The 21,107-nt window shown below is 38.8% G+C and overlaps 1 protein-coding gene and 1 pseudogene across 1 annotated transcript in view; one reads left to right on the top strand and one right to left on the bottom strand.

Moving 5' to 3' along the window:
* The window catches only part of LOC120219640 (phospholipid scramblase 4), a 58,846-nt gene extending 54,365 nt beyond the window's left edge, over nucleotides 1-4,481 (bottom strand). Inside the window, exons 1-2 of the mRNA XM_039216486.1 lie at nucleotides 4,396-4,481; nucleotides 3,925-3,968 (exon numbers count right to left, since the gene is read on the bottom strand). The gene's annotated coding sequence lies outside the window, so the exon portion shown is untranslated. The remainder of the gene's footprint in view (nucleotides 1-3,924; nucleotides 3,969-4,395) is intronic.
* LOC120219643 overlaps nucleotides 3,897-21,107 on the top strand; it is a 46,546-nt pseudogene continuing 29,335 nt past the window's right edge.

The raw sequence follows: 21,107 nt of genomic DNA, 5'->3' as shown, positions 1-21,107 counted from the left end.
TATGTTTTTTCTACACTGTATGACAACTAATATATCCAGAAAGGAATGATTCTATATAAGTTACTAATTATACTTTCAGGAGCTTTATTATTTTATAATTTTTCCCTATTATAGTATCACTTTTTCTTTAGACACACGTATGTTAGAGAACTAAGAGGGGATACCTGGGTGACTCAGTCAGCTAAGCGGCCGCCTCCTGATTTCAGCTCAGGTCTTGAAATCATGGTCCTGAGATCTAGCCTGGGTGTAGAGCCTGCTTAAAATTCTCTCTCCCTCTGCTCCTCCCCGTACCTTCTTCTTCTCCCTCCACCCTGCCCCACACAGCAGGGGCGTAGGCACCCGCAGGCTCATGCGTGCACATGTATACTCTCTCTCAAAAAGAAAAAAAAAGGAAAAAAGAAAACATGAATACCCCTAATATATAAATTATCACTTTAAAAAATGTTACTGTATATGTATTTATATATAAATTTAATATATATAAATGTATTTTTATATATATATACGTATACATATACGTATATATATACGTATACGTATACGTATATATATACGTATATATATATATACTGTGTTTCAAAAAAAAAGAAAATATGATATTGGGGCGCCTGGGTGGCTTAGTCGGTTAAGCGTCCGACTTTTGCTTAGGTCATGATCTCGCGGTTCGTGGGTTCAAGCCCCACGTCGGGCTCTGTGCTGACTGCCAGCTCAGAGCCTGGAGCCTGTTTCAGAGTCTGTGACTCCCTCTCTCTCTGACCCTCCCCTGCTCACGCTGTCTCTCTCTCTCTCTCCTAGAAATAAATAAAAAAAAATTAAAAAAAAGAAAATATGAATACACATAATATAAATTATTACTTAGAAAAATGTTGTTACTGTATTTGTATTTTATATATATATATATAAAATACTGTGTTTCAAATTGTATTTTCTGTTCGAAAATACAATATACTTGGACATATTTCCACTTTACACATTATCCCACCTTTGGATGTATCATAAATTATGTAACCAAATCCCAATCAATAGTTATAAAATTGTTTCCAAGTTTCCTGTATCACAAACACTACTACTATGAACATCTTTGACACACATATTTATTTGCACATATGTGAACAAATATTTGAAAATTTTAATAGGGGCACCTGGGTGGCTCAGTCAGTTAAGCACCAACTTCGGTTCAGGTCATGATCTCACAGTCCATGAGTTTGAGCCCTGCTCCACATCAGGCTCTGTGCTGACAGCTTGGAGCCTGGAGCCTGCTTCAGATTTCTGTGTCTCTCTCTGCTCCTCGCCCACTTACACTCTATCTCACTCTGCCTCTCTACATATATATCAAAAATAAATAAGCATTAAATTTTTTTTAATTAAAAGAAAAATTTAAGCTGACACCATAAAAACAGTTTTATCAATGTATTTCCACTAACAGTTTGTTAGACTGTATTTCTCTCATCACATTATCAACAATACTGAGTGTTACCAGACTTTCAAAATCAGTAAAATGCACAACAACTATCTTACTTTAATTGCATTTTTCTGATAATTAGCCTGGCTAAGTCTTCACACTGCTTTTTATTTGCATTTCTCTTGCTTTGAAGTACTCTGTATGGTCAAATTGGGTTGTTGATTTTAAAACTCATTAATGAGAATTCTAGACATATTAGCATAATTAGTTCTTTTTCTGTTAACAATTCCCCAATTTGTCTGTTTTCTGCATGCAAATGTTAATAAGAATAATGTTCCTAAATAGGCTGTGGGATTTTGTGTCAAGTTCAAAAACCGCTTTCCCCACATACCATGCTCACAAATATTCATTCAAGTTTTCTTTTACTTTCAGGTTCCATACATTTAGATTCAAATTAGTAGGTCATCTAGATCATATTTGTGTGCTAAGAGTAAGAGAAAGTTCCAGTTTTATTATTAATTTTTTCCAAATAAATACTTGATTATTTAAGCATGATCAATTCATTACATTTCATTTCTTCCCCCACCACCAGTTTTAAAATGTGTATTTATAAAATGGCAGCATTCTTTTATTCTTAAATCTGTCTCTTTAGTTTCATTGATTTTTCTGGTCTATTCCCTACTCCATTAACTCTTAATCACTATAGCTTGATAATACCTTTTATTATGTAGTAAAGTATACATACTGTTTTTCCACATGAACTAAACAGTTGATTTAGAAACAAAAAAAAAAAAACACCTGGGAATCTATTTATATATTCTTAGAGAAATTACATCTTTATTTTTTTTAATGTTTATTTATTTGGGGGGGGGGGCGGAGACAGAGGAAGAAGACACAGAATCCCAAGCAGGCTCAAGGCTCTGAGCTGTCAGCACAGAGCCCAATACAGGGACCCAAACTCATGAACTACGAGATCATGACCTGACCCAAAGTTCGAGGCTTAACCAACTGAGCCACCCAGGCACCCCGAGAAATTATACCTTTAGAAAAATGTTACGTATCGGGGCGCCTGGGTGGCTTAGTCGGTTGAGCGTCCGACTTTCGCTTAGGTCATGATCTCGCGGTTCGTGGGTTCGGGCCCCGCGTCGGGCTCTGTGCTGACTGCCAGCTCGGAGCCTGAAGCCTGTTTCGGTCTGTGGCTCCCTCTCTCTCTGGCCCTCCCCTGTTCACGCTGTCTCTCTCTCTCCTTGAAATAAATAAAAAACATTAAAAAAAAAAAAAAAGAAAAATGTTACGTATTTTATTGCATTTTTACCTATACATTCTTTTCCATTCTAAGCATAATGATCACATTTTTTCAATGCATTTCTATTTTTATTTCTTTCACTTCAAATTCTTATTTAAGTTCTAGTTAGTTAACATACAGTGTAATATTAGTTTCAAGTGTATAATTTAGTGATTCAATACTTACATATAACATGCAGTGCTTAACACAAGTGCCCTCCTCAATACCTATCCATTCAATGTATTTTCACATCTGTAGCATTTTATCTTTAATAGGTTTTTCAATTTTGTGTTATCTCACACTAAACTGAATGGTTTATTTTCTATTTTTTATGTAGGTAACATCTACTGATACCTATAAACTATGGTTAGGTCCAGTTGGACACTAGCAAATTCTTTTTTTTCCTATATTTTAAGTTATTTCCTAGAGTCATGATACACAATCATATTATGTGTAAAAAGAGATAATTTTGCCTTTTTTCTAATCAGAAAGTTAATGTGGCCTCTTGCCTAATACCAATGGCCTATTACAATTCACAACGACATCACAGAGTGTCATGATGAGCATTCTTGGCTTTTGGAAACCTAATGGAAAGGACGCTAGTATTCCAAGATTCAACAAAAGGGTTGAGTAAAGTATTAAATCTACACTCTTTTAAGTAGGTGGGAAATCAACCTTAATGACTAATATCTTCAGCTCTACTCATTTTGGCCGCTACATTTTATTTCTTTTTTAAAAGAGCTTTTTACTTAAAAAAAAAATCTTAACATTTATTATTTATTTTTGAGATAGAGAGAGAGACAGACCATGAGCACGGAAGGATCAGAGAAAGAGGGAGACACAGAATCCCAAGCAGGCTCCAGGCTGTCAGTACAGAGCCCAACGCTGGGCTGGAACTCACTCGGGAGCTGCCTGATCCTAACCTGAACCAAAGCTGAGGGCTTAACCCACTGAGCCACCCAGGGGGCCCATGGCAGCTACATTTTAAATATGCAATATAAAATTAAAATCTCAATTAAGTTATAGATCCTAAGAGAAGGTAAAAAGACCAGAAAATAAATGAAAGAAAAATCTGTCTTAAAATACAAACGTTTTACTTTACAGAAGCAACGTAAGTATACCCCGAAATAAATCACCTCTTTCCAGTGTCCCCTCATTTTTAGAATGAGAAGGGTCCTCTTTTGTAACCCCCGCCACTGTGCCGGCCGAATGTGCAAAGTTACTACAAAACCCTTACCTGCCAATCAGCCTGGCCTCGTGAGCGCTGAGCCAAGGGAATGCCTGCGAGACACGCAAAGGGAGCCTGATCAGGTAGGACCTGGCCTGAGAGACAGAGACCCGCGGGCAACGCATCTTCTTCCCGCAGGAGACGCTAGAAAGGGGCCAGGGAGGGCCGGGCAGGCAGCCAGCTCTCCCCCGGAGCGCGTTATTGCTCCGGCACAACCTTCTCCCCACTCGAAAGCTTTCATCCCCGGACCAATGCCGCCGACGTTAAGGTCCAGAGGCACCGACCCCGACCTCAGAGTTGGAGACCGCTCCCGGCCGGTCCCGCCGCCGCTCAGGCAGGCGCGCCTCGCGCGCGAACGCCCGCGCCACCTGCGGAAGCGGCGCGCCGCGCAGCCGGCCACCGAGCGCGCGCCCAGGGCGCCCGCAGCCCCCCGCCTCTCCCCGCCACCGGGCCCCGGGCCCGCCGTGCACACCCACTCACCGCCGGCCCGCTGTCCGCTCGGCCCCCGCGACGCCGGGCCGCGGTCTAACTCTCCTAGCGGAGCCGAGGAAAGGGAAGCGACGGCGGAAGGGAGAAGGAAGAGGAGGACTTTTCGAATTAAAAACAAACTAGAGCCTGGAGGGGAGGGGGCGGCGCGGGGCTCAGGGGCGTGGCCCCGGCTCGCCCGGACCCTCCCCCGGGGCGCGCTCGCGTGGGCCCCGGACCCCACTCCCCGCGCTGGGCGCTCGGCGGCCCCGCGTGGTGGGTCCCGAGAGGCTTGGGTGTTTGTGGGCTGCCGATTGAGAAAGGAGCGGGAGGGGGACCCGGGGAGAAAAGCTGTCGCAGCTCTAGTGTGGGGTGAAGAGAAAGGTAAGGGCAAGTCGACGGTTGCACTTAATCAGGGACACAGATGCCACAACCCACGAGGAAGAGTTTTGCTGATGGGGATCACAAGCATGGAAAGGCTCTTTCGCAAGAGCCCTGTTAATTTGCATCTGCTCCCACCCCCAGGCCCTTGGCTTGGGGAATTGGCCTTGGCAATGCAGTGCTCGCTGGAAACACTCAATGCCCGCCCAGGCGTTTTGTTTTCTTTTCCACAGGTTTGGAGGAGGCCAATTTGATGTCGGAGGGAGAGTCCAGGAAAGAGGGGAGGGGACCAGCGTTACCTAGTTTTCTGACCTTTGGAGAAAAATACCATTTGTTCATTACCATTGTTAGGCACAATGCTTTTTTTGAAACGCCTAGGGTTCAGGGCTGTGGTGGTCCCTGGGGAGAACAAGTCACCGACTGGAGCTAGGGGAGTCTAAAGGCCCCTAACGTTGTAAAAAAAAAAAAAAAAAAAATCAGAACTGGACAGAAGTAAATTAGATTCAGCTCTGAGGAGTACTTGGCAGTGCTCCACTATGGGAGTTTGGAAAGGGGAAGGCATATGGGAGTGGAGTTCTGGAATTTTCCATTTTCCTTTGTATGTATGCTGTTCTGTTAGTATGCATGTAAGAATGGATTTTTAAAGTTCATATTGTATTTCTCAGCAATAATTGCACAAGACATTACATAAATACAGAAATAAAGCCACATGGAAAGCATAAAACAAACTGGTGCCAAAACTACAGCAAAATATAATACTGTTTCTTAGCTTTGTTCTAAATTCATGAGTATGATCAAGAAATTGAGCCTATGAATGCAAATATCCACAATGGCCACATGAAAGATAACAAAAAATTCAAAAGCAAAACATGTCTTGTGAAACACATGGCTTTGAGGTGGGCGAAGGGAGAAATAATTCAAAGTGTGTCTTACACCAAAATCAGAAGTTTTGAGAGGAATACAAATGATTCAAACCCATGTCTTTCTGAAATTTTTGATCTGATGACCTCTCTACTTGACTACTTCAAGAGATGACAAATCATTATTCTTTCGTACTAATCCTAGTTTAGTTGCTCTGCTCCTTTGCTACATGTCTTTGTATTATTTTCTTTATACTGGTTGTTCTTAGATTACCACCATCTACTTAGAATTAATATTGTACATCTTCATATAAATTAATAAATTTTCAACAGAACTTTTTGGTTTCTCAATACTATATGCCATTGCTCTCATGCTTAACATGCACACAAATTATAAACCTCATAATAAAACGTTATGTTTTGATAATGCAGTTGGTTGTCTTTTACAGATATCAGGAGAAGAAAAAAGATAACTTTATATTTACCCACCTGTGTATAATTTTTGCTTTTCATTTTTTCTTGTAGATAGAGACTTAACTCACTTCCCTTTGGGCTGGAGAATTTCTTTTGGTATTTCTTGTGGTATGGAATAGTGATAGACAAATTCTCTCAGTTTTTTTAATCTAAAAATATTTTTATTTTATATGTGTATATAATAAATATTACATATTATTTTATATTTATGTATTTATTTTAATGGTATCTTCACTGGATATAGAATTTTGAGTGAACAAATCTTTTTTCTCTACCTACAATTTAGAGTTTTAACATCCATTTTATCCGATGGTATTCATATTATTGGTTTTAAGATGAAATTTGTCAGGTTTGGTTTTCTGCAGTCAGTTTATGGTGTGTGGTTTCTTTGTATTTATCCTACTTAGTTTCCTCTGAGTGTCATAGGTAGGTAGGTTGATACTGGTAAACTTTCAACCAGTATTTCTTTAAAATACTTCCCAAACTCGTTCTAGTTCTTTCCTTCCCTCTGTGAATTCAATTAAATGAATATTAGTTTACATACTGTTGCCTCACTGGTCACCAAGACTTTACTTTTTTCCAGTTTTTTTTTCCTCTCTCTATTTTTAAATGTCTATTTATTTATTTTGAGAAACAGAGAGAGAGCATGGGGAGAGGGGCAGAGAGAGAGGAGAGGGAGAATCCCAAGCATGCCCTGGGCTGTCAGCACAGAGCCCGTTGTGGGGCTCGATCTCATGAATCATGAGATCATGACCTGAGAAATCAAGAATCCAACGCTTAACCAACTGAGCTACCCAGGCACACTCCCCCCATTTTTTTCTCTTTAAATTGAGTAATTTCTATGGATTGCTCTTCCTAATTTATTTGCCTTATTTCAATCTGCTATTAAGCTCATTACAGATATTACACTTTTCAGTACTAGTATTTCTATTTGGTTCTTTTTCACAGCTTCTATGTACCTGCTGAGATTCCACACCTATTCATTCATTTTGACCATCATTTTCTTTAAATTATTGAATATATTTATAATACTTGTTTACTAGTTTGTTCCAATATTTATTTCACCTTGAGATCTATTTCTGTAGGTAGCTTTTTTTTGACAGAGCCACTATTTTCTGTTTCTTAGGATGTACATTAATTTTTTACTGTTTTTAGGATATTGGGGATAATTATTGCAGAGCTTCTGATTTTTGTCTTCCGTCTCTGCAAAGGACTAAGTATTCTCAGACATGTAGCTGAAGGCAGATCATCTTTAACTTCTGGACCTTTGGTTTATACCATGTTAAGTCCAGTTTATCAAATGCCTGAAGGTTTTTTTTTGTTGTTGTTTTTTTTAAAATATTTTTATTTATTTCTCGGAGAGAGAGAGACAGCGTGAGCAGGGGAGGGTCAGAGAGAGAGGGAGACACAGACTCTGAAATTGGCTCCAGGCTCTGAGCTGGCAGTCAGCACAGAGCCCGACACGGGGCACGAACCCACAAACCGCGAGATCATGACCTAAGCAAAAGTCGGACGCTTAACTGACTAAGCCACCCAGGTGCCCCTCAAATGCCTGAAGGTTTTACCAAGCCCCGCTATCTTTGGCAGTCCTCATATTCCAAACTCTAGTTCCTTGCAGTGAACAGCAATGAACATCTCTGTCCAGCCCTTTTGTAGCAGATTATTGCACAGAGTCGTGACACTGAGGCTTTTCTTTCCAGGAAGCAACTTTATTCCAGCCTGTATCACTCAGTTGGGTTCACACCCAAAGAACTGAGCCCAGAACACTATGTGTCGTGGTTTTTATGTATTTTTTGCTTCTTTGTCCTCCATATATGGTAACACACAAACAAGCAATCTGATTAAAGTGGTCTCATGTTACAAGATCCTGAGGGATATTGTCACATTTGCAAATAGCAAGGCTGCCTTGAGATGTTCTTTTTTTTTTTTTTTCCCTTTCCACCCTCTACCACGCTTTCAGCTGCTACTTTCTGCTGTCATCACTGGAGACTCCCCAGCATGTGTATAGTTCAATGGTCAGTCAAGGATTATAGGGCTTTTTATAGGCAAATATTAATGTTCTTCCCTCTGTATCACCTTACTTTCTGATATTACCCTCAATATGCAGCCTGAAATCTCTTCACTGACATAACAAGTCAATAAAACTGAAGCATTCTTCTTGAGTTGTAGCTGCCCTGCACCTGAGGACTGGGGAATGTCCACAGGGAAATGGCTCTATAAACATGGATCTCACTCAGTTAATATAATTCCCTTCTTTTTTTTAAACTGGTCAATCCTCTACAGTTTTAGTCTGTTTTTGACAGCTCTCCAATGTCTTCAAGCAATTGTATATTTGTTTCAGGTTTATTATTATTATCCACAGGAGAGTTATTCCAGTACAAGCTAACTTATCTTTATTTTGAGAGAGAGATAGAAGTGCAAGTGAGGGAGGGTTAGAGAGAGAGAAAGAGAGGATCCTAAGCAGATTCTGTGCCAACAGCAGCAAGCCTGATGTGGGGCTTGAACTCATGAACCGTGAGATCATGACCTGAGCCAAAGTCAGGCACTCACTGACTAAGCCACCCAGGTGCCCCCACGCTAACTTATCATTACTGAAGTTCTAACTCTCACAAACTTGTAACATTTTCAAGTATTTCATTGCTAGAGAAACCAAACTGTTAGAAAGTTCTTTTTATTAAACAAAATCTATATCCACAAGACTTTCTTTGTTTCTCATGATTCTATTTTTGTTCCAAAAGATCATGTATTTCTTACTTTAATTCAATAGCCTTTCAAGTTTTTGTAAGTTGCTATCCACTTTTCCTTAAATATTTTCTTCCAAAAACTGAGCACCCTTCTTTCTTTTTGCTACTTCTATTCATGATTGCAGATTCCTTACATTGAGATTACCTTCCTCAGAGTCATTAATTGCTTTCTGATAGTTGATTTGATACTTATGTAACACAATGAAATATCAATAGTACTCTATTATTGAGGCCCAACTACATTAGCTTTATGGGCATATTAACCATTTCTAGTTTATTTGTGGTCATTAAACCCCAACATTGGTTAGTCTCAAGTCTGTCTTTTCATTGTATACTAGAGAAATCTTACTTATTAGTATTTGGTAGATGACCTTTATTTCCTGACCTCCATTCTTTAGTCCAGTAAGGTCTATATATAAGATATAAGGGAAATGGAACCCAAAGATTTTTAACAAAAGAGTAAACAAAAATAATAAGAAATGAGAGCAGGCTGAAGTTGCGGGTAGAAGGAGCTGAGCACAGTGGGAGAAAGGCTCTTCCCAGCAACTAAAGTAATACCCTGATTTTTTTTTTTTTTTTTGCCAGCAAATAATATAAGGTGAATTGCCCAGATTTCAATAATCATCCTCCTAGCTACTCTCAAAATGTTTGGAGTCAAAGTACTCGATGGCCCCCACAGTATTCATACATTATAACACTGACCACAAAACTGAACTTTCCTTCCAACTAATCAGTGTAAAGAGAGTATTTGGACAACGGGAAATATTTCTACTTGTGTGCAGCATTAGATTCAAACAGGATGCCAGCAACACTGTGCTTCAGGGTAACGTTTCCCCTTGTCAGATTTCTCCTTATGGAAGGACTTGATAAAATTTGTTGTGTTCAAACTAACTTCTCTGGCACATTACCCAGGAAAAGTCAGTAAAAACAGAAATCCTTGGAATGAAAGTGATTCTCTCCAGAGTGCACATAATGGAAGTTTTTTGCTCTTTTTAGAATCTGACCTGCTGCCTTAGGGCTAATTTAGGGAAATCTCTCCCAGAAACTCATTTAATGCAATTTAAGAACACAATCTGGTTAGCCATTTACAGATAGTATCAGCAAACCAACTCTTTAAGATAGTGTCTATTTGGGCAACTGACTTATTATTTTAGAAATGGAAAGTCATATTTTGCCTATATAATTTCATCTTCTTCATTAAATACAGTTAGCTTCTCAGCTTTATGACTAAAATTAGATGTAGCCTACTAAGGTCAATTTGAACATTCAGTTTGTTAACCTATTGTGTTAACTTTCTTAGCTTTTGTCATATATATTGACTTTTTTATGTCTACCGTTTTAATGTCTACATTTATGTCGCTGATACAAATGCTGGGATAAATAAAGAATGTGATTTTTCACCACTAGAGGCTAATTTCGGGATGAGAGAAATTCAGTAATTAATACTTTTGATATTTGTACAACCAGCTAAAAATGCACTTAGACTGTCCTGTTATACAATCACTTTTTCTTTCTTGCCCAAAGCAATTAAAATGAACATTGCTGCTACATGTATGATAAAAACAATGTTCATCATGGTGGTCTCATGATCTCTCTATAGTAACAAGCAGGAAAGGAAAATGTGTCCACTTTATGAGTTTGATATTTGAGAACACAAAGTTGTTAATGTTGTTTACCACTCCTTTTGCTAAATGGTCACATTCTATTATTTAACAAATAATACTATAAATTTGCCTTAAATTGATATTGCAAGTGTATTGTGCATTGAATTGTATCTCCCTAAAAGATCTTAATGCCCTAAAATTTAGTACTTGTACATGTGATATTATTTGGACACAGGGCCCTTACAGATATAATCAAATTAAAATGATTGACCATACTAGGAGCGCCTGGGTGGCCCAGTTGGTTAAGCGTCTGATTTTGGCTCAGGTCATGTTCTCACAGTTAATGAGTTCAAGCCCTGCATCAGGCTCTGTGCTGACAACTCAGAGCATGGCACCTGCTTCAGATTCTGTGTTTCCCTCTCCCTGTTTACACCTGTCTCTCTCTGTCTCTCAAAAATAAACATTGAAAAAAATTTAATGCAACCATACTAAATTGGGGTAGTCCTAACCCAATAACTAGCGTCTTATAGGAAAAGAGAAATTGGAACACAGAGACAGACGAAGGAAAGCACCATGTGACAATGCAGGCAGAGATTGAAGTGATGTACCTAGAAAGCCAAGGAGCACCAAGGATTGCTAGCACCCACCAGAAGCCAGGAGAGACGTATAGAAATGATTCTTCCTTGTGTCTGCAAGAATGAATCCACCTTGATAACACCTGTTCTTCAAATGTCTAGCCTCCAGAGCCATGACAGAATAGAATTCTGTTATTTAATATGATCTGGTTTGTGGTAAATTGTTAAAGCAGTCAGAGAAAATTAAAAGAGTGTGTGTGTGTGTGTGTGTGTGTGTGTGTGTGTGTGTGTGTGTGTAAGAGTTCTATAAGTTATTAATGTATTTTTTTTCCTCTGTGGAAATTGGGAGAGTTTGCCTTCCACGGGTTTTCAGAATGTTCACATATTCTATGGTGTTGAAAATATAATTGACAGTGGTTTCAAAGAAACATTTACATGTCATGTTGTGCCCATGGATGTAGTTTATATGATTTTAAAAGCTTGAACTCGGGACACTTAGGTGGCTCAGTCAGTTGAGTGCCAACTTTGGCTCTGGTCATGACCTCATGGTTCGTGAGCTCAAGCCCTGCATCAGGCTCTGTGCTGACAGCTCAGAGCCCGGAACCTGCTTAGGATCCTGTGTCTGTCTCCCTCTCTCTCCCCCTTCCCCACTTATACTCTGTCTCTCAAAAATAAATTAAACATTGAAAAAAGCTTTTAAAAACACCTTGAACTCATTTATACACCTCTGATCAAATTTTCTTTGGTACATGAAATGGAAAGTGGGTTGCATCTTCAAGAATATAGCAATAAAGAATGGAAAAGAATAGGGGCACCTGGGTGCCCCAGTTGGTTAAGCTTACGACTTTGGCTCAGATCATGATCTTACCTCCGTGCCTTCAAGCCCTGCGTGGGGCTCTGTGCTGACAGCTCAGAGCCTGGAGCCTGCTTCAGATTCTGTGCATCCCTCCGTCTCTGCCCCTCCCCTTTCACACTCTGTCTCTGTCTCTCAAAAATGAATAAACGTTAAGAGAAAAAAAAACTTTTTAAAAAAAGAATGGAAAGGAACGACTGAAGTGTTTGGGGGAACACACGGAACCCTAATCAAAATGATTTCAATATCACCTCAAGGAAGCACAAATGAAAATGATTTAGCAAGAAGAAAGAGAATTTCAATCTTTCTGAAGCAAAATTATACTAAAATACATGGGGTGATTTTTTTTCTTAAAAAGATACCTGAAGAAGCCTGGGTTGCTCAGTTGGTTAAACCTCCAACTCTTGATTTCAGCTCAAGTAATGATCTTGTTCCTGAGATCGAGCCCTGCTCAAGAGACTGTTCAGGATTCTCTTTCCCTTTCCCTCTCTCTCTCTCTCTCTCTCTCTCTCTGCCCCTCCCTTGCTCACTCACATGCAAATAAATAAACATTAAAATAAATAAATATTAAAACTATTTCTATATCTCTATATGACTCAGTCCATCGGGGTTTGCAAGGAGGGAGAATCTAAAACCAGAAAACTAAAAATGCTGCAAAAGATTTGGAGTTGAATTTATACAGTGAAGAATATAAGCCCATATTCTTCACAATTTGGAAAGCTAATAAATTCTGCCTTTGGAGCTCTAATAAAACAAGACAGCTGAGGGGCGCCTGGGTGGCTCAGTTGGTTAAGTGTCTGACTTTGGCTCAGGTCATGATCTCAGTCCGTGGGTTTGAGCCCCACATCGGGCTCTCTGCTGACAGCTCAGAGCCTGGAGCCGGCTTCAAATTCTGTGTCTCCCTCTCTGCTCCTCCCCTGCTCGCTCTCTGTGTTTGTCTCTAAAAATAAAATAAAGACATAAAAAATATTTTTAAAAAGTACATCTAGCAGACCTTGTGACTTTCAGTTTAATTTGTATGAAGTGTACCTGTCAGATGTACCAGAAGATGAAAACAAGTGCAGAAGTTTTACTGGAAAGAATATGCAATTGGGTTACAGAAAGTCTGTGCTCATTCTTTCATTAATTTGGAAGAAGTCTGAGCTAAGCCAAGTGTAAGTGCCTGACATAACCAGCACTAAAATATTTGCAGAACAAAGGAATGAATCAAAGTAAGGGAGCACGGAGGAGCACCCCTAGTTAAAATGACTGTTACTTGGTTGGGGAAGTTTATTAAATAAGTAACTAAGTTATATTAATTCAAACTATAAATATTCAAGCTAAAAGAAAAGAATCTGAACAGTATCAGTTAAAATTTTTTCTTTCCTGCTTTAATTTCATTTACAGTCTTGATAATAGATTTTTGTAAATTACAACAAAATTGCATTTTTATATTTTGGAAAAAGACACCAAAAAAAGAATACAGATATTTAAGTTCCAATTTGATCTTTGACAACCATTAAATCTTTATGCTTATTTATCATTGACATAACAATGCCAACAGTCGTATATCAAAGAAATTTTGATGATTTAGACATAAGATTGAAGCTCCCATCAGCATAGTTTTCTTTCTTTTACATATTTATTTATTTTTAAGATTTTTAAATTACTATTATTTTTAATAATCTCTACTCCCAACATGGGGCTGGAACTCACAACCATGAGTCTTGTGCTTTACCTAGTGAGCCAGTCAGGCACCCCAGCCCAGTTTCTTCACTTCTGAATCTCCAAGAATTAGAATAATCCTGGCACATTAGCCAAGTAATAAGTACTTGTTGAACATTTACAATTGAATGATAATTCAAATGAGACTTTTTAGCAACACTGAAAAGAAAACTTCTTTTTTGAATCTTTCTAGCTTGCCGGTTAGATTAATTCTTTGTTCTACTTTTTCAGATTACCTGGCCATCCTTTCTGAGCTGATAGAATCAAAAATGTCTGCCAAATTTACAAAACAGTATTTCCTCCCAGTGGGAGAGTACATTAAAACGTTTCTTACTTTGAAAACATTCCTCTTCTAGGCTGTTTGGAAACAGTAAATCTGTCCACCTATAAGAAGACAAAAGAATTCTCCACCTTTTAATCAAAGGATTCTCTATCCCCTAAAAAATAAGCAACAACAACAACAACAACAAATGAAAGGTTTGCAAATAATCATAAATGTTTGACTCATTGAATGGCGCCAAAAGCGAAATGTCAGCCAATGAAAGAGCAAGACACAGTTAAGACAGAAGGAAGGGAAAATGAGATTAATTCTGGGATACTAACAATTAGCATAAGTCCATTAAACACAATGATAGCAAAACCAAAAGGCAGGGATAATACTAAAAGAACATTTTGGTAAAAGGAATAAAATTTGGTATGACCCCACTTGTTGAGTTCTAAAAAAAAAAAAATCAAAAACATAGTGAACAAATTTCGATTGCTCTGTTTTATGGCAGATTCCAGAGAATTGAAATATACTATACAAAACCAACTAACCAATCAAACAAGCTAATACAATGTACAAAAGCAGTAGTTCAAAAGAGATCCATTGACTGTGATGGAAACCACTCTGACTTCTTGGGAATGTTGGGCCACATGCAGATGGCCAGATACACGGTCACATCGGGCCTTGGGGGAAATACAGTAACTGACCCCTGAGTATGAATGTAAGAAAACGAACATCATCATCCCAGAATGAAGGCACGGTGATTGTTTTTATTATTTGCATCCAGGGAAATATTTGGATTTACAATACTTAGGTTTACTTTATAACTAAGCAAAGTGCTGGATGTTAACAGGCAGACTCTAAATTATATGTAGATGCCCTTTGCAAACATTAAGTATCTATCTCTCTTAGTGAGCGATTAAGAAAGACATGAAGGTAACAATGCTGAGTGATGTGAACACTGCTTCTTCTTAATTTGGATATAGCGAATAAGTTACCAAGTTAAAGAGAAAGGGGTTTATAGAAATGAAATTAAAAAGAAATATGTCCAAACCAGATTGAATCTTGCAGCACATGAAGTATGTATCAAGCGTCTACAGCAAATACCAGAAAAAATACATGAAAAGTTCATCAAAGAATGAGAAAAGCAATAAAGATTTGGCTCGAGATTTGAAAGAGCTGGGGAAGTTTTTAAGGAAATCTGACAAGAACAGCACTCAGAAGATTGTACTTTTCATGTAAAAAAGAGAAAAATTTCATTAATTTTTGGTGCTCACTTTTCTATAGAGAAACTTACATGTTCCCTACCTAAAAGGCAGGTAGAGATGGTAGAAACATCATTTTCCTGAACATCTGTAGAAACTGGTAACACTTAGGAAGTAACTAGTCATTGATCTCTGGAGGAAGAAACCTGGGAAATTCTGCAGTTTCTTATGCTCAGTGTTGAAAAGCATGAAACTGAGACTCCTGCTAAACTAATACAATTATGTATATTTTGTTTTTAACCCTGAAACTGAAGGTGTTTACCTTTTAAAAAAAAAAAAACCCCTTCTGGTCAAAAGAATGACAATACAGAAATGTGCTGTAAATTTCTCTTTAAGACAACCGATAAAAATGTAACATAACATTAAAATAGATTTTTAAAAATTTTTCTTAAAGTTTATTTATTTTGAGAGACAGAGACAGCACGTGGGAGGGGAGGGGCAGAGAGAGAGGGAGAAAGGGGATCCCCAGCAGACTCCATGCTGCCAGGGCAGAGCCCAATGCAGGCCTTGAACTCTCAAAACCATGAGATCATGGCGTGAGCAAAAGCCAAGAATCAGTTGATTGACTAAGCCATCCAGGCACACCAGTATTACAACATATTTTTATGAAATATGGCACCTATGATATATTTTAAAATTCTAGCAAAATACATTAAGAATTATTTACTGAACAGATACTGGGGTATCCTTCAAGCCCCACACTGTAGATGCATTTGGGCCTCAGCAACTGTCTAGAACCATGGTTCTCGAAGCTGGCTGCCCCACAGACTAACTTGGCAAGATGTGGAAAAATATCAGTGTTTGGGCTCTCTATCCACAAAGATTCCGATTTAACTATTATGGTGTGGAGTGCAGAAACTAAGGATGAGGTCTACCTCTAATATTTTGGGGGAAACAAGTACACTCCCTCTCCATCTCTTGTCTCTCTATGTTACATTTTCTATTGTTCTTTTTGTTTTATTTATTTATTTATTTATTTATTTATTTATTTATTTTTTATTAAGGGCTGGCTTTCTCTGTTTCTGTGTTCACATGACAGACAACGGTCCCTGAATCAATTATCTGTGATAGCAAGGGTGGTCATCTTGGGAAAGTATGGCTGCTTTTCTAGTAAGTATAGGTTAAGATGTAGAGAGTGGTAGGTGGCTAGCTTTAAAAAAAAAATAAAAGCCTAAATAAAGCAGGTATTATAATACTGTCCAGTTATACAGAAATTATCTTGGATCACTAACTCTCCTTCCTATGTTGACATGTGAAACAGGACATTCCAACAAAACTTCTGTATCTGCATTTTCTTATAATATTTTTGAAAAAGTATTAACATTCATAGGTTCATTGAAACTTTACTAAGAAAATAATTCCGTTTCCTTTAAGTGTAATTCTCTTTAGTAGTTTTCATGAATAGACTTGTTTCTTCTGCTGTGCAGACACAGCCACCTCTCTGTGGGAGTCATCATGTTTCTGGATCTCAGTTTGCTTATCAGCCTCACTGAGGGGGTGGTGAGAAGGTGGAGGAACGGGGAATAAGGGATGCAAGAGTGCTAGGTGATAATAAAGGAATATGACTTTTCTTTTTTTGACTGCCTAGTAGAAACACACCCAAAGCTTTTCTAAGGTCTAAGAGGAGATCTGCTAATCTTTAAGCAAGAGTTTTGTCATCTTAGTTATTGTTGATGTCTCTCCGACTACAATATAATCTCCTCTCACGTTATGTTCTTGAAACTAGTCCTTCCTTACTCTGATCCGTCATCACAAGAGCATTCAGGTTTGGCTTCTCAAAGTTCTGAAACTACAATTGATGCAGTTAGAAGAGAACATAATCTCGTTTTCTTTACTGCCATGGGCACTTTAGCCTACACATCTGCATTCATTACTCTGCTAATGGACTTCGGCAAAACAGGGAGGGGTTTTGGCAGTGTCCTTGATACAATCCCAGCCTTCCAGGGACATGAGAAAAGCACTCATCTTGGCTTCATTTTGGCCTGGGCCAAGCCATCGCTGTAGCCATTGGGTCACAAGAGACTATCACCTTCAGTAAGTCCCTACTTGGAAGTTGTTCTCAAAACAACTTAGTTTTGCTGCAATAAGCAGTATGCACTGACAAGAAGAGCTGTGGCCCTTTGAAGACAACTGCATGCACTGAGACCTTAAGGAAGTCTGATCCTCTTGCACCATTGCGTCTAATTATCATAATTTGAAGCTACCTGTGATGAACTAAGAGCGTCACACATTCCTCCCTCTCCCCATCTGTGCTTAAGAAGCATTAACTGGGGCGCCTGGGTGGCTTAGTCGGTTAAGTATCCGACTTTCGCTTAGGTCATGATCTCGCGGTTCGTGGGTTTGAGCCCCATGTCAGGCTCTGTGCTGACTGCCAGCTCAGAGCCTGGAGCCTGTTTCAATCTGTGACTCCCTCTCTCTCTGACCCTCCCCTGCTCACGCTGTCTCTCTCTTTCTCTCCTAGAAATAAATAAAATATTAAAATATTTTTTTAAAAAAAAAGAAGCATTAACTGACTTTGAAGTATTTCCATTTAAAAGCTCAGGCACTCATCTTTCCTGAACACCAGGATAATTGTTCTCTTTCCCAACTGAGACTGAAATAAATGATATCACGGTTTGCAAAAAACCAATTTTACTTCTCCATGAACAAAACACCAGTTACTTCTCAATATAGTCCAACAGTATTGTTTTGTATATTTTTAATATAATACAATTGCTAACCTTATCTCTCAGCAAAAGTCTTTTAGCAATGAAATAGTTGGGCAAAAATAACATGACAGAATTAAAAGGAATTAATGAAAAGACTCTCACTTTAAGTTTTCAAAAAACAATACTTAATGATTACACAGGTCTTTACAAACTCCTTGAATATACTTTATCTTCAATCTTTATCAAGCTCAACTTGAATATGAGAAAACAGAGAGGTAAAATAATAAATTTATGAGTTTGTTGTATGTTGTTGAATGAGTTCATGAATGTTGTAAGAATTCAATCCAAATATTCTGACTTCAAGTCCAGTGCCCTTTTCACTATATGATGTGACATCCATTTAAAAACAAAACAAAGAAACAGGGGCACCTGGCTGGTTTGGTTGGTTAAGCATCTGACTTTGGCTCAGGTCATGATCTCAAGGTCTGTGGGTTCCAGCCCCACCTTGGGCTCTGTGCTAACAGCTCAGAGCCTATAGTCTGTTTCAGAGTCTGTGTCTCCCTCTCTCTCTTTGCCCTTCCCCTGCTTGTTCTTTCTCTCTCTCTCTCCCAAAAACAAATATTAAAAACAAAGAAACAAAACCCTAGTTAGTAAGCTGCCAAAATTCATGCAAAACAAACAAAATTCCAAATGATTCCATCGGCTCCATACTCAGTATGATTCAGTCACCTCAAGTGGGTGGATTCAAACTTAATCTACCTTAGCAGAGGTCCATTGTCCAAGCAAGGAAGGTTACAGGGAGTTGACCTGTATGCTGCAATGCAAAGAACATGTCTGGAATATCATCTAGTTCCTAGGGCCTCATCTCAAATTGAGTTGTAGAACAGAAAACGTCTTAAAAAAAGAGTTAGCAAAGTGAGAGTGCATCTGGATACGGCTTCATTTGAAAAGCAGCTAAAACCGGAAATATTTAGACCGGAAAAATAAGATTTAGGAAGAAGAAAGAATGGGCCAGTTGTTTGAAGTACTAGAACTACATAGACATAACTTTGCATAACGATGTGTTTAAGCTAAAAACAAAGAATAGAATTTTCAGAGAATGACAAACAGTATTCATTCAATATATAACTTTCTAATCATTACACCTCTCCAAAAGCTTCAAAGGACCACCTCATGACCAGTTACAAAGGGTGCCTGGCCAGTACATTGTACAGAAGATTCTAGACCTGCATGGCCCCCACCCAGCCCCCATCAGTTTAACTTGAGAAGGAAAGACTAGAGAGGTTAAATATTTCATGCAAGAGATCATACCTACCATTTTGACCATAGAAAGAGTTTGTCTACAAATGTTTACAATGATGATTATAATAATGCTGCTTACTGCTGCTGCTGGTAACGAAGATGGCAAATTATATCAGCCATTTGAGAAGCTCAGTATATCTCATTGACTCTCGTAATTTATAATTCTTTTTTCTTTTTCTTCAAAATTATTCCCTTTGATGTTCAGGAGACAGACTGAAAGGCAGAGGCTCTGTTAATTCCCTCAATTTAGAACTACATCTCTAAGAGAGTCAGTGCCCTTGAGCTAAAAATGTAATTCTTGGCCTGCAGTATCCTGGCAGAGATTAGAGCAGACAGCTGCTCCTGTACACTGCTCCCTGTTGAAAGAAAGCTGTGTGATGCTCACTGAAACAGGTCTTGAACTGCTCTGCTCCACTGTCCCAACATGTCCCCTAGAACTGGCAATTTTGTAATAGAGCTCTAAGTCTTTGCAGAGGTTCTGTGGCCTTTGAGTGCTTCTGCCTTTTTTGGGTGGTTGTGTAAACAGTGAGTAGATGTTAGGTCCCCCACCCCCACCCCCGGTTTGGAGTCAGACAGGATCAGTTCTGCCACTTAACATATGTGTGCCTTCTAGATTTCCTTCCTTGCAATAGTAAAATGTCGGTAATGCTTACCACACTGGCTTGTTTGGAGGATTGAGGTAATCATATGCATAAAGGATTTAGTGTGATATATAACAAATAATAAGTGCTGAAAAGGTACTCATTGTTTTAATTATATTCACACTCATTGTTTCAAGCTAGAGTGATTCCACAACCAGTTCTGTGAAGAGTCCAACTACAGTTTTGTTGTACACAGCTAAGCCTTTTTGCCTGTGGCTTACAATAAAGCATGGTTTGTTGAACAATATCATCTGTTATATAAAAGTCGTCATAAAATATCAAATAAGTACTTACAATAACTGCCATGTATCAGGATATAGAAATCGCTTGGTGTTAACCTGTGGCTTTTTTTTTCTTTGAAATATGGGAAGGGGAGAATAAAGAGACATCGTACAATTGGACCCAGATAAATACAGTTTTGGGTTCTGAAGCAGGAGATTCTGGGAAGATGATGACTTGGAAATAGCTCCCTTCCCTCTACCACCAAATCCTATGTGTCTGTTCTTCCTGAGTCAGATAGATGCTGACGTTTTATGGGAGTCTGCGGGCCGCTGAGGTAGTGGGTTCCACAGTAGCCACGGTGTGGATAGCTAATGCATAGTCATGAACTCTTGGGCTGGATGAGTCCCTGAAGCCAGGGTTCCTATACTAAAGCCAAGAAGAAACTGAATCATGCGCAAATCCCTCCTGCTTTGTGTGCAGGAGAATAAGAATAAAATGGGTCATCAAGAGGTTTTCTTGAGGGCCACTTGGGTGGCTCAGTCAGTTAAGCATCAGACTTTGGCTCAGATCATGATCTCGCTGTTCACGACTTCGAGCCCCAAGTCAGGCTCTGTGCTGACAAGCTCAAAGCCTGGAGCCTGTTTCAGATTCTGTGTTTCCCTCTCTCTCTGCTCCTCCCCTGCTCACTCGCTCTCTCTCAAAAATAAATAAACATTAACAAAAAGAGGTATTCTTGAGGTACTTCAGTAGAGAACGGTTGACTTGCTTGTTTTTGTTCTACCAGTCTCAGAGGAGAATCCAGACCTCATAGTGACCCATACTGCCTAGCAACTCTGATCTCCTCCCCTATTCCTCTCCACTCACTTGCTTCTGCTCCATTCACACTAGCCTCGTTCTGACGCTTAAATGTCAGAATCACACCCCACCCCGGGATCTTTGGAATCACTAAATTCTACTTCTGAAACCCTTATGACACTATATGTTAACCTACTTGGATTTAAATAAAATTTCAAAAAAAGGAATAAGTTTAACAAGAAATGGATAGAATCTTCATGAAGAAGACTGAAATTTCAATGATCATTGTAAAATACAGGAAATGTAAACAATGCTTTTCAATGGGAAGACTCAAGATTTTCAAAATCAATACATTTAAAGGTAATATATTAATACAAAAAAACTCTTACCTATC

Source organism: Hyaena hyaena, unplaced genomic scaffold (genome assembly GCF_003009895.1).
Source record: "Hyaena hyaena isolate Hyena2069 unplaced genomic scaffold, ASM300989v1 scaffold_636, whole genome shotgun sequence".
Taxonomy (NCBI): domain Eukaryota; kingdom Metazoa; phylum Chordata; class Mammalia; order Carnivora; family Hyaenidae; genus Hyaena; species Hyaena hyaena.
Note: the sequence above shows the minus strand (reverse complement) of the source record. Positions and strands in the feature narration are given on the sequence as shown.